The sequence below is a fragment of the Canis lupus genome, chromosome 31 (genome assembly GCF_011100685.1).
Source record: "Canis lupus familiaris isolate Mischka breed German Shepherd chromosome 31, alternate assembly UU_Cfam_GSD_1.0, whole genome shotgun sequence".
In the NCBI taxonomy this organism is placed as follows: domain Eukaryota; kingdom Metazoa; phylum Chordata; class Mammalia; order Carnivora; family Canidae; genus Canis; species Canis lupus.
The window spans coordinates 610,525-623,916 of NC_049252.1; the positions used below are offsets into that span (position 1 = coordinate 610,525).

The following is a 13,392-nucleotide window of genomic DNA, read 5'->3' on the forward strand; positions in this document are numbered from 1 at the left end:
CTCATGGTGTGGTCCTGGGGTCCTGGGATCGAGTCCCACATCAGGCTCCCTGCAAGGAGCCTGCTTTTCTCCCTGGATATGTCTCTGCCTCTCTCTGTGTGTCTCATGAGTAAATAAATAAAATCTTAAAAAGAATAAAATAAAAACATGACTAAGTGATTCTTTTCTGCTCTTCAAAATTTTTGACTCCCCATTACACTTAAAATAAAGTCTAGATCCTTAATATTGCCCTGATGGCCCTTATGAATTGGTTCTTGCTCACATTTTCAGTCTCCTATGGTGTCACTTCTGTGTGTTTACTATTCCTGAGGCCACAGCCCTTTTTAAAACTTTTTTAAAACAAAGATTCTATTTTTAAGTAATCTCTACACCCAACATAGGGCTCAAACCCACAACCCTAAGATCAAGAGATGCAACCTTCACCAGCTGAGCCAGTCAGGTGCCCTGGGCCTTCGTAGTTTTGCTACTTGATAAAATCAAACTCCTTCCTAGGTTATGGCCTTTCGACTTGCTGTTCCCTCTGCTTGGAAGTTTCCCTCCTAGAGAACTGTTTTTTCCTCATTAAAGTTTTAGACACATTATTTCATTATACTACATTATTTTTCTTCATAGTATTTATTCCTGTTTAAAATTTTTACAGTTTTCTACTGTGTATTATCTGTTTCCCCTGTTAGAATGTGAGATTCATAAAAACAAGGATCTAGGCTTTTTGGTTCAGTGCTGCAATCTCACTGCCAAGAACATATCTACTATGTAAGATTTCAATAAATCAAACATTTTACTGTATGCCTCCCACATGCTAGGCCCTATGCTGGTAGGACCATTTTGATTAAAAGGGACACCCAGGTGGCTCAGTGGTTGAGCCTCTGCCTTCAGCTCAGGTGGTGATCCTGGGGTCCTGGGATTGAGTCCGGCATCGGGCTCCCTGCAGGGAGCCTGCTTCTCACTCTGTCTGTGTCTTTACCTCTCTTTCTTTCTGTCTCTCATGAATAAATAAAAAATCTTAAGAAAAAAAATTTTTTAGTCCCTGTCCTTAAGAGACTTTCAGTTACAGTATGAAAGAGACAAAAAAGAGCCAACTTTTCATGTGGTATAATAAATGTAGATAAAATCAAAGTGTAAGGGGTTCTATGGGAGTAGAGAACTAGTAGTGGGAACAGGGGTGTCAGGGGGTATGAGATAGGATTTCAAAATGCACAGACTGTTTCCTGACTGTTCATGTAGAGCTGAATGAGGGATGGAAAGACATAGGGGCACAGGGGGAGGGTGGTGGTTGGGTAGTAGGCATGGGTGAACTTTTCTTTCATTTTTGGTGCTTTTACACTGTCTGAGAACTTGACGTTGAAAGGGAGCCCCCTTGGACTTTTCTTACAGAATCTGTCCACCTCTGTCACTGCTTACTTTGCATAGATCTACATATCTAAAGTATAACAGCTTTTCTAAAACAAAATTGAGTGGTATCACGTGATGATGGTATTCTACTATGGTAGAAAGTCTATAATAATACTCAGAAAACTAAGTATAAATAAAATTTCTTCTCATACATTGTTTCTAGCATACTTGACTCTTAAAGTATTGATCTTTTTTGCTCAAAAAGGGCTTGAAAACCATAAACATGTATAATAAACAGAAGAATTAACAAACATGATTTAACCCATTTCTATTTAAATTTTATTATTGCTTGAATAGACATAGGTTAATATTTTAATGATCTGTACTGTAATAGGAGTTTTTAAAGTCAACAAATCATGTAAATAATTCTGGAAGCAAACCCTGTTTACAGATTGAATGAACAGAAAATTAATAGTATATGAGTTAGGGGCACCTGGGTGGCTCAGTCAATTAAGTGTCTGTCTCTTGGTTTTGGCTCAGGTCATAATCTCACAGTTATGGGTATAAGCCCCCACCTCCATTGGGCTTTGTGCCCAGTGCAGAGTCTGCTTCAGATTCTCTCTTTCCTCTTCCTCTGCCCTTCTTTGCTCATGCTCTCTTTCCTTCAAATAAATAAATAAAATCTTTCAAAAAAAGAGTATATGAGTTAATGTATTTGAAAGATTTTCTAAACCCTGTTAAAGCAGACTTGTCTTAATCTTATGAATTTTAAAAAGCATGTAAAATAATCTAAGTAATCAATTAATACTTTAATTCTTAGATTACTAATGAAGTGGGCCTTTTTTTGCCTTTTAAGTTATCTTAAACTTAAAATTTAACTTATTTACCATTTTCTGTCAGATGTCAATTGTCATAAAATGATGAAAAAAATTACAGTGCAAAAAATGTCCATATGACAGACCATTATTTTTCTATCAAAGCTGAAGTTTAACATATAATCGAAACAAAATGCCATAGTAGCAATCAATTTTCTCCTTTGAATAGAAAAAAGCTCACAAAAGTGTGAGAAAAAATGATTCAGAAGTTAATTATGCAGAAGTTCTGAAACCTGTCTTTGTGTCCTACTCTAAGAAGGGGAGGGCATAATATGAATTCCCTAAAGGAAATTTTAGTAGACAATTCAAAAGGTCATCTGTGATGCAGGAGAGCTAAGGGAAAATAGAGTGTTAGCAGTTTCAGCTGATGTGGCTCTAACCTGAGTAGGTCTACCCTTCCCTTAGTCAATAATCTTTGGGTATTGACTTGAAGAACACTTAATGGATACATGGATATTCCTTGCCTTGATCTCTCTTGGATAAATTTTTAAATTAAATTTTATAGGCTATTTACAATTAGTATTTTTACAGGCTATTTACAATTAGTGTTTTGCAGGTATAACATTTGGCATTTGTTTGTTTAGTATCTTCAAAATGTCTTGCAAAACTTGTATTACTCAGAGATTGTTTCCAGTTATCTCCTCAAGACATCATTATTATCTATTATCCTTGGAATATGTCTATTGACTTTACTTTTAAGAAGGCAGCTAACAATCAGAATGCTTTTTTGTCTGTATAGAAGGTCCAGAATGAAGTGGAATCCTCTCCCACATTTTGCTTTGGCTTTGTATGGTCCAGCTCATCTGTACAACTTCCATTCTTCTATTTCATAATTTGACATTAGCTACCTCTTTTTTTTTTTTAGAGACTCTTTTTTTTTTTTAAGATTTATTTATTTGTTGTAGACAGAGAGAGAGAGAGAGGCAGAGACACAGGAGGAGGGAGAAGCAGGCTCCATGCCAGGAGCCCGATGTGGGACTCGATCCCAGGACTCCAGGATTGCGCCCTGGGCCAAAGGCAGGCGCTAAACCGCTGAGCCACCCAGGGATTCCCTAGCTACCTCTTTTGACTGAAGTTTACTTTTATAATATGTGTGAAAAAGTGAATAGTGCAAAAAATGACAGGAAATGTCATTTGGAACATCTTTTTTGGAGACCATATTATGTAGCTTATAGTTTGCATAAAATGTAGGTCACTGGGGCACCTGGGTGGTGTAGTCAGTTTAACATCCAACTCTTGGTGTTTGCTCATGTCATGATCTCAAGATCATAGATCTCTGTGTTCAGCATGGAGTCTGCTTAAGATTCTCTATTCCCGGGATCCCTGGGTGGCTCAGCGGTTTGGCACCTGCCTTTGGCCTAGGGAGCCATCCGAGTCCCAGGATCAGTCCCGCTTTGGACTCCCGGCATGGAGCCTACTTCTCCCTCCTCCTGTCTCTGCCTCTCTCTCTCTCTCTCTCTCTCTCTCTGTGACTATCATAAATAAATAAAAATTAAAAAAAAGAAAAAGAAAGTAGTTTGAATTCCTGGATCCTGTTGCAAGGAGGGAAGGAAAGCCCAGGAAAATGGCCAGGGCTGGAAGAAGATCCTAGTGCTAAACAGAAGAAAGATGTGTTTAATTTCTTAATCTTCGTCTCTGAATGTTTACTGAGTTCCTAACAACTATGAAGTCAGTTGCTCTGGGGCTATGAAAAATAAGAACCATTTGCAGACCTTGATTTCAAAGAGTCTACAACTCAGACAGAATGACAAAGCACATGTATTGTTAAATAGGCTTGGATCAGATACACCATGAATTTATGATAAATTAGGTTCTCAGGCCCTGAGGCGGTAGCATAAGTGATCTCTCCTGAATGCTTCCAATCTATGAGTTTGAGGAGTCAAAAACCCACTTTTTAGTTCTGAGCTACAAAATCATGGATTTCCAACACAGGAACAAATGTTGCAGGTAATACTCTGAGGCCAACAAAAATGTCAAAAATGAGGGTTGCAACCTGGCCAGGGGCAGGCTGTAGTTTTGTGTCACCGTGGAGTACACAACACATGGCAAAAGTCCCATCTTCTTCCTGTAGCCTTTACTGTAAGAACAAATGAAATTTAGTAGGATAACTCTGGGTTTATTAAATTCTTCCCACTTAGGCAATTAGGCAGATCAGGACAACTCAACACCTCCTTCTTACCTCATATTCTTATATACTATAAGAAGCTTTTCTGGAGATGTGGCAAGAACTGATTTCTATAATATGAAACTTTTTCAGAAATGGTATAAATGTTTCTGATTAATGTCCAAAAGCAATCCTTATTGAGAAGCACTGCATGTTGGTTCAAAAAAGATGTTTGAAGCAAAAGAAAATGTTCTTAGGGTAAATTTAGCTTATTCATTAAATAATCAACTATGAAAAACAAATAAAACAAAGATGGTTCAGGATCCCTGGGTGGCGCAGCGGTTTGGCGCCGGCCTTTGGCCCAGGGTGCGATCCTGGAGACCTGGGATTGAATCCCATGTCGGGCTCCCGGTGCATGGAGCCTGCTTCTCCCTCTGCCTGTCTCTGCCTCTCTCTGTGTAACTATCATAAAAAAAAAAAAAAAAGATGGTTCAATGAATAAGAAGACCAATCATTCACATTTGATAGATTTATGTGGTTAGAAAGGTTAAAAATCTTTTGCTAATCTTCTCTATTTATTGAAAAATTTAGTAAAATATCATTATTAGAATATAAAATTGGTATTTAATCTTGAGCAAACTACTGAAAAAGATGAAATCACAGTTATTTGATCTAGTGAATTTATGAAAAAAGTAAAAAAAATGAAACACATTTGTTGGTTTTATTAAGGTGATATTTATTGTACATAAGGATCATTAGGTTTAACTGTGGAACCAAAAGGAGAAAGAACTTGGTGGTGGTGGTGTATGTGGAGGAGGCATTTGCTTAAGAACTATTAAGAAACAATTTAATTTTGATTATTTAAAAATGATCTTTTCTAACAAGGACAAAACAAATCGTCAGTTATATTCTGCATTTCTGTTTTCCCCCATTAATTAGATATTATAAAATTTTGTTGGTATAAATCTGAATATAAATATTGATATAAAATGCCAATCACTGCAATTGATATAATTTAGTTTTCAAAAAATTTCTCATTACTTTATATCTTGCTAATTTAATAAAAGGAAAAAATCTGTTATGTTTATAATGAATTAATTCACAATGCAGGTATACATTTAGCTCCTTTTTATTTTTATTTTTAAATTTTATTTTATATTTTAAGATTTTATTTATTTATTTTTTATTTTTATTTATTTATTTTTTAATTTATTTATGATAGTCACAGAGAGAGAGAGAGAGGCAGAGACATAGGCAGAGGGAGAAGCAGGCTCCATGCACTGGGAGCCTGACGTGGGATTCGATTCCGGTCTCCAGGATCGCGCCCTGGGCCAAAGGCAGGCGCCAAACCGCTGCGCCACCCAGGGATCCCTATTTATTTTTTATTTACAGAGTGTGTGCCAGTTGGGGGATAGGGGGGTGCAGAAGGGCAGAGGAAGAGATCTCATGACTCAGATCATGACCTGAGCTGAAATCAAAAGTCGATGCTTGACTGAGCCACCCTCCTGCCTCCACTCCTTTTTTATTTTTAAAAGCATCTTTTTGACAGGGCAATTCTCAAATGTTGACTCAATTATAATGAAGTTCATGTTTTCTTTTTTAATGTGAAAGCCTTCCTTGACTTGTCTTTAGTTTTATGCTCAGGTATTTTGCATTCATTCAAATAAAAGCTGTTTATAGGTTTATGATTTTTAAAAAATGCAGTTTAAAGTAGGCCTTTGTAGCTATTTCTCATAGTATTAGTCTTCATTTCTCAAAACAGTTCCTGCAAAATTTATTTGCTGATGAGTTGTACATTTTTGTCCGTAAGTATTGCCATCCTAAGTCATTGCCAAATAAACTATTTTAAATTCCTACACATATCCTCATTTTTATTATCTGTTTGCAAAAAAATCAAAGTTTCTTTCCCTTTTTAATTGTGGCGTGTCAATATTTGAAAGCCAAAAAATCATTGATTTTCATTGCTTATATTCCATGTATGTTATTTTCAACGCAGTTTAGATATTTAGCACACTCAGGTTGCCAGATTTAACAAGTAAAAAAAAAAGAGAACGCCTAGTTAAATCTGAATTTCAGATAAACAATGAATACTTTTTTAGTATGTCTGGAATGCATATTTTGACAAAAATATTCATTGTTTATCTAAAATTTAAATTGGTGTCCTGCATTTTGTCTGGCAACCCTAACACATTTTATCATATTTGGTAGGATTTGTGTAAACATTCCATTCCTTTTTAGATCCTATCTCCTCTCTTTTACACTGTGTTTTGTATTTATTTTTAGATTCAAAATGAGAAAACAGTGAATTCAGTTGTATAATTTTTGCCATATAGGAGTTGTCACGCTGTGTAACACACTAGATCCTATATTTACCTGTGATACTTTAAAGTCATAAGAAAAATTCAATAGCACAAGTAGCCACAGTCTTGATTACACTTTAACTCTAACTGAATCTCTACTTTAACATTTCATCTCAGAATCTACTTTAAAACTTCCCCCACAGCTTTTAGACTTTGTCCCTTCATTGGAGTTGGCTGGGGATGGGCTATTCTCTAATGACATGAGGGAGCAAGTTAAAATGAGTTTTCTGGCTTTTGACTAGTCATCAATAATTTTTATTAAGCAGTATTTCTCAGGTTGTGCTCCTTGGACTTGGCTTTATAAATAACAGCTTTAGTTATTTGATGCTTCTGCAGGGAGGGTAGTCAACAAATTTAGGATATTATGGGTTAAAAGCATATCTCTACTATAGAACTTCTCTGAAGCTTTAGTATGCTACGTTTTGTTGGGCAGCTGTAAGAGGGGACCACAGTATATTGCTTCCTTAGCTTTTTAAAATTTTTATTATAAACGTTTTGTGTGTGTGTGGTACACCAAGTACATTTTGTGAGACATTAGAGTTCTAAGAACACACTTTGGGAATTCTGAAGAAAGTCTCAGCTGGTTTTCATCTGATTTCCAGATCATAGGTGGCATAGGTGGCTTGAATATTAGAGATGGCCATCAGAAACCAGTCTCCCATAGTTATCAGTCAGGCTGCATCTAAGGGACAGATTTCAAATGGCCCACTCTGATCATTGGTGGGTTAGTTTAAATTGAATATACTCAATTAACAAGTAACAGGGAATAGAATATAGGGAGGGCACAGGTGTGGAATAAAAGAAAAATTGGAAATCACCTTTGTTGAGTATCCACTATAGTACAAGAATCCAAGGTGCCTATTTTCATAAAATCCCCATAAGAAAACAAGAGACTCTTTCATAGATGAAGAAATGGAGGCTCAGAAGTCTAGTGATTTGTCTTATTTACAGTTAAGGTGGCACAACTGGAATTTGATACAAGTCCTTTATGCATCAAACATGTACTCTTTCCTTATTCATAGAAATCCACTTAAAGTCAATTTCTTTTGACTTTTGCTTTCCCAAGAATTATCCAGACTACTTCAGTTTTGATAATTACCACTTAAAGCAGCTGTTCTCTTCTTCTTTTTTAAATTAATCACCTTGACAGCTACTATTTTTTGGTAATTTACAATGACTACTTCTTTTTGTGATTCATCTAGGATATTTTCCAAATTGCAGATCAGTAACCACTCACAAGGGTAAAAGAAGGCTCATAAGGTACTGAAAAGGCAGCTGTTAATTTGCTGGCTGCCATTTTGAAATCACCTGGGGACTTTTAAAAATCTTGATGCCTATGTCTCAGTCCCAGAAATCCTGATTTAATTGATCTGGGGTGTGGCACTTGGATTTTAAAACACTATCTAGGTAATTGTTATGTGCAGGCAGGCCTTGAGAATCACTGTTTTTAGGTGACCAAGATGAACTTATAAGTACTTTCATAAAGAAATAAAGGAAATACATCAATGTTACTTTTTGTTTAACAAACTCATTTTTTTTAAAAAAAATAGCTGCCCAGCCAATTTTTTCAGATGGAAAACGAGCAAGTTGCAACTTGGTATCTTTTCTTATTTAAATGATATTTATATTCAGTTGGGGTACTGTGGTGCAAAATATGTACTTATTTCATTAGTTAGGTTACTGAGTCATTTCTATTTAATCTGTAAAACTCATAATCCTCCCTAAACCATGGTGGTCTCACATCACATCTCAGTGTAAATTTAATTATCGTACTAAGAAAATCCCATTATCAAAACAGCATGAAATATCCCCATAGCAATGTCTTAAATGCTTTTGCTAATGCACTTTTTACATCTCACATTTGTGTCTCTCATACTAACATTGTCTGAAGTCTCATAGAATGAATTTAGGCAAACTACCACTTTCTCGCTGTAACTGAAACATTTTCAAATTCTTTAATTTTCGATATTAATTTTTTTCTAATTTGCAAAGCTGAAGAAAATTGAAGAAGACTTTATTAGATTTATTCTAGTATAGTATAATTTTAATTTATAAGAAAATGCTGGGCAGCCCAGGTGGCTCAGTGGTTTAGTGCCACCTTTGGCCCAGGGCATGATTCTGGAGACCCGGGATTGAGTCCCATGTCAGGCTCCCTGCATGGAGCCTGCTTCTCCCTCTTCCTATGCCTCTGCCTTTCTCTTTGTATGCAACCCAGATTACATATGTCTAAATACAAACTCTTGACTTTGACAACCACCCAAAACTATTAACTGGCTTGAATTATACATCTATGTTATTTGACATAATCAATCTTTCAGTCACTCAAGCTCAAGTTGAGGAAGGCAAGAACATACAGTGGTTAGGACTATAGGCTCTATAGCCAAAATCTGAGTTCAAAACTGCTCTTTAAATTCAATTCCCCCATCTATATAGTTGGGATAGTAATAGTTCCTAAATCTTTGTTTTGTTGGAAAGGTTACCTGAGCTCATGACTATAATGCAATCAGTGCACCATAGACTTGCCAGCGTTATTATCTCTGAATTTTCCCATGCTTCCTATACTGATTCAGTGCCACAGCTTGGCAATTTGAGCTTTTTGTCTTTTCAATAAATACTCGTTGTTATTATCATTACTATTACTGTAGTATTTTCTTTTTATTTTTTTTTAAGATTTTATTTATTTGTTCACAAGAGACACAGAGAGAGTGGCAGAGACACAGGCAGAGGGAGAAGCAGGCTCCATGCAGGGAGCCTGATGTGGGACTCGATCCCAGGACCCCAGGATTATACCTGGGCCAAAGGCAGATGCTTAACCGCTGAGCTACCCAGGGGTCCCCAATAACCCTATTTGGGGATTCTGTGTGCTCAAAGGCACACAGAATTATAGGTGTAAAGAGAGAAATAGACAACATAGTCAAAGTTAGAAAACCTCAAAACTGGGGCACTTGGGTGGCTCAGTTGGTTGTGGGGGACTCTTGGTTTCAGCTCAGGTCATGATCTCAGGGACATAAGATGGAGCCCGGCCTCAAACTCTGCACTCAGTGGGGAGTCTGCTTGAGATTCTCTCTCTCCCTTCCCTTTGCCTCTTCCCCCTGCTCACTCACTGCCCCCTCTCTAAAATAAATAAATCTTAAAAAATACAAAAAACTTACAAACACTTCTCTCAGGAAATGATAAAACATTTAAATCAAAAGAGAGAGAGAGAGAGAGAAAGAAAGAAACAGAAAGAAAAAGTAAGAACATAGAAAATCTAAACAACACAATCTTCTACCATGGTCTAATTTATATTTACAGAACACCTGACAACTGTGAAGTATACATGAGATATTTAGTAAAAACCCTAAGTATTTGGAAATTGAACAACACATTTCTAAATAATCCATGGGTCAGATAAGGAATTGTAAGGGAAGTATAAATATTTTGAAATGAATGATAATAAAAATACTATATATAAAAATTTCAGGAGACAATTAAATAGTTCTTAGAGGAAAATTTAAATCTTATTGCCTGTATTAGAAATCAATGACTTAAGACTGCAACTCAAATTTCACATATGAGTGAAATCATGTAGTATTTGTCTTTCTCTGACTTACTTTGCTTAGGGGGTGGTGGTGAGGGGGGAAGAGAGAGGCAAACCAGAAATCAGACTCTTAACTATAGAGAGAAAACTGAGGGTTAGTGGAGAGGAGCCGGGCAGGGGAATGGGTGAAATAGGTGAGGGGGATTAAGGAGGCACTCATGATGAACACTGGGTATTGTATCTAAGTGATGAAACACTAAATTCTAGTGAAGTTAATATTACACTGTATGTTACCTAACTGGAATTTAAATGAAAGCTTGGGAAAAAAGGACTACAACTCAATAAACTAGAAAAAGAAGAGCAAACTTAATCCAAGTATTGGACAAAAGGAAATAATAAAGAGCAGAAATCAATGACATAAAAAAAGATAAAAATAAAGAAAATTAACAGTCAAAAATGATTTTTTGAAAAGATAACAAGTGATGAAATTCTGGATTAATTAAGAAAAATAAAAGATTAAATCCAAATTAGCAATATCAGAACTGAAAGAAAAGTTTTCCATACAAATCGTACAGATATTGAAAGGATAATTAAGAGAATATTAGGAATAATAATGCCAACAAATTAGACACCTTAGATACAATAGACAAATTTCTTGAAGAACACTATGAGATACTAGAGAATATTTATATTGGTCTCTGCCCCAGTTCCTGACACAGGGCTCCTAAGACTCTTGTAAATTCCTAAGTCCTAGGAGCATCTTTTGTTCTATTGAGGTAACTGGGTGGGTTCCTGGATGAGGGCTGGTCACCAGAAAGACCAAGCCCTGATTAGGAACTTGGCTCTTTGAGTTCCACCCCTCATCCTCCACAGAAGGGAGGAGGCTAGAAATGAAGTTAATAATTAATTATGTCTATGTGAAGAAGCCTCCATAAAAACCTCAGTAGTATAGAGACCCTATGGTGAGTTTCCAGGCTGGTGAACACATCCATACCAGAGGTGGCACACCCTAATTCCACAGGGACAGAAGTTCCTGACCTAAGACCTTCCCAGACCTTGCCTGTGGTATTTCTTCATCTTTGTATTGTTATATTTTTAATAAACTGGTAAAGGTAAGTAAGCATTTCTCTAAGAGTAGTTAGGGGTCCCCCCCAAAAAAGAAACATAGCTTCCAGGACACAAGAAAAACCATTTTTAAGGCCCCAGTTATCTTCATGGTCTATACCCACTGGCTCTATCTGCCCAAGAAAATTTCTTGCAGAACTTACTAGAGGCATTGGAATTATAAAGAAATGCAAAAAATTCAGTAGCTAAGGATTTTAAGGAAACAAAGGGATGTGAAAACTAGCAATCTCTATCAGGCCAAGAAATAGCTTAACTACATCAATAGTGAGACTCGGTGCTATTTCAAAAGTAGAGATTGACCTAGCACACATTCTTGAGTCATCTTTGCAGGATTCAATCCCCTTTAAGCACTTAAACACCAGACTAGCTGAAGCCAGAGAACTGATGCTGCTGACCCTTGCTGGCCCTCAGGACTTCAGTCAACTAGATTCTGTCAATTTAGGATAACTTTTGCCCCAATTCTATACTGAATTCTCCTTTGCCAAGCTCCTTCTTGGTTTTTATTCAAATACTACACAAGTGCCAACACTTAAGAGTTTATATGAATATATGCCAGCATTTTCTCAAATATGAATAAATTAAGGTTCCATTAACTTTGTGAAATAATATTTTATCATTTTTTAAAAGGATTTTATTTATTTATTTGACAGAGAAAAAGAGCATAGCAGGGAGAGGGACAGGGGGAGAAGCAGGCTCCCCACTGAATAGGGAGCTGGACGTGTGGTTCGAACCCAGGTCATGACCTGAGCCTAAGGCAGACAACCAACTGTGCCACCCAGACACCACTACAGTTTTATGAAGTATTTTTTCTTGTTATTTAAGATACTTTTATTACAAAAAGTATGGAGGCCACAGATAAAGGGAAAGAAGAGCTAAATTTCCTATAATCAACATTGTGATTTTGAGATAAAATGAGTATCTATATCAGTCAAACAAATGGACTTACGTATTTTCTAGTGGGTCATAAAACAAGTTCATTATTAAGAGGATCAGCTGCTCTGAACCATAAACAAAACTTATTTCAGTTGTTATGTTCCATGACTTCATGCATAAATCAACTTTAAATTATTTATTTTTGTGCTGTGTAATTCACTCTAACTCTTATGTTTTATAACTTACTATTTTCAGAAGTTTTGCTGCATCATTTGGTTAGAAATATCACATATTTTTCTTCTATTCTCTGATCAGTCTTTGTCTTTTACTGGATTTCTCAGAAACAGACCCTGAGATGAAGATTTTTGTGCAAGAGATTACTGAGGAGGTTATATCCTGGGAGAAACCAACAAGAGACTTGGGGAAAGAAGCCAAAATGCAAAGTCTACTCACTGAGGGTAGCCTCAGCCTGATTTCACAAGCTGGGGTGTACATATCACCTCAGAGTTGTCCTGATCAAGGCACAGGTTGCATGTCCGGGCACCAGTCACTGGCTTTCACTTTGGGGTATGGGGAATGGGGCCATAAACTCGCAGGTACTTCTAGCTCTCTACACAGGGGACAGAGCAATGCCAGGAGCTCAAGGGGAGTCCTCCGCTCAAGGGATGCTGCAGGTAGAGGATCGAGGGTGTTATTTCACGGAAAAAACATTAGAGATCTGAGGGGATCCAGGTGGAGCACCAACAGTTTCTGCTACAACATGGCATAGCATTGTTTGGCAAATGAAAGATCTCAAAAGTTAGCTTCTTTGTTACACTCCTCATATTATCTCAACTTCCATTCATTTTTTGTTATGGTTACTATGCTATTTCTATATTCTGGATACAAATATTTTACCATTTATATGTTTTTTTGTGTGTATTTTTTTTATTGGAGTTCGATTAGCCAACATACAGCATAACACCCAGTGTTCATCCCGTCAAGTGCCCTCATCGGTGCCCTTCACCCAGTCACCCCACCCTCTGCTCACCTCCCCTTCCACCACCCCTTGTTCATTTCCCAGAGTTAGGTGTCTCTCATGTTTTGTCACCCTCACTGATATTTTCACTCATTTTCTCTCCTTCCCCTTTATTCCCTTTCACTATTTTTTATATTCCCCAAATGAATGAGACCATATGTTTGTCCTTCTCTGACTTACTTCAC

The 13,392-nt window shown here is 36.8% G+C and overlaps 1 protein-coding gene across 12 annotated transcripts in view; it reads right to left on the bottom strand.

Annotated features, from left to right (window-relative positions):
* Nucleotides 1-13,392, bottom strand: part of HTR1F (5-hydroxytryptamine receptor 1F) — a 156,096-nt gene that overhangs the window by 23,175 nt on the left and 119,529 nt on the right. Inside the window, exon 1 of one of the 12 annotated variants that reach the window (XM_038581182.1) lies at nucleotides 12,436-12,530. The exons of the other annotated variants lie outside the window; for them this stretch is intronic. The gene's annotated coding sequence lies outside the window, so the exon portion shown is untranslated. Of the gene's footprint in view, nucleotides 1-12,435; nucleotides 12,531-13,392 lie in introns of those variants that run through there. 12 annotated transcript variants of the gene reach the window in all.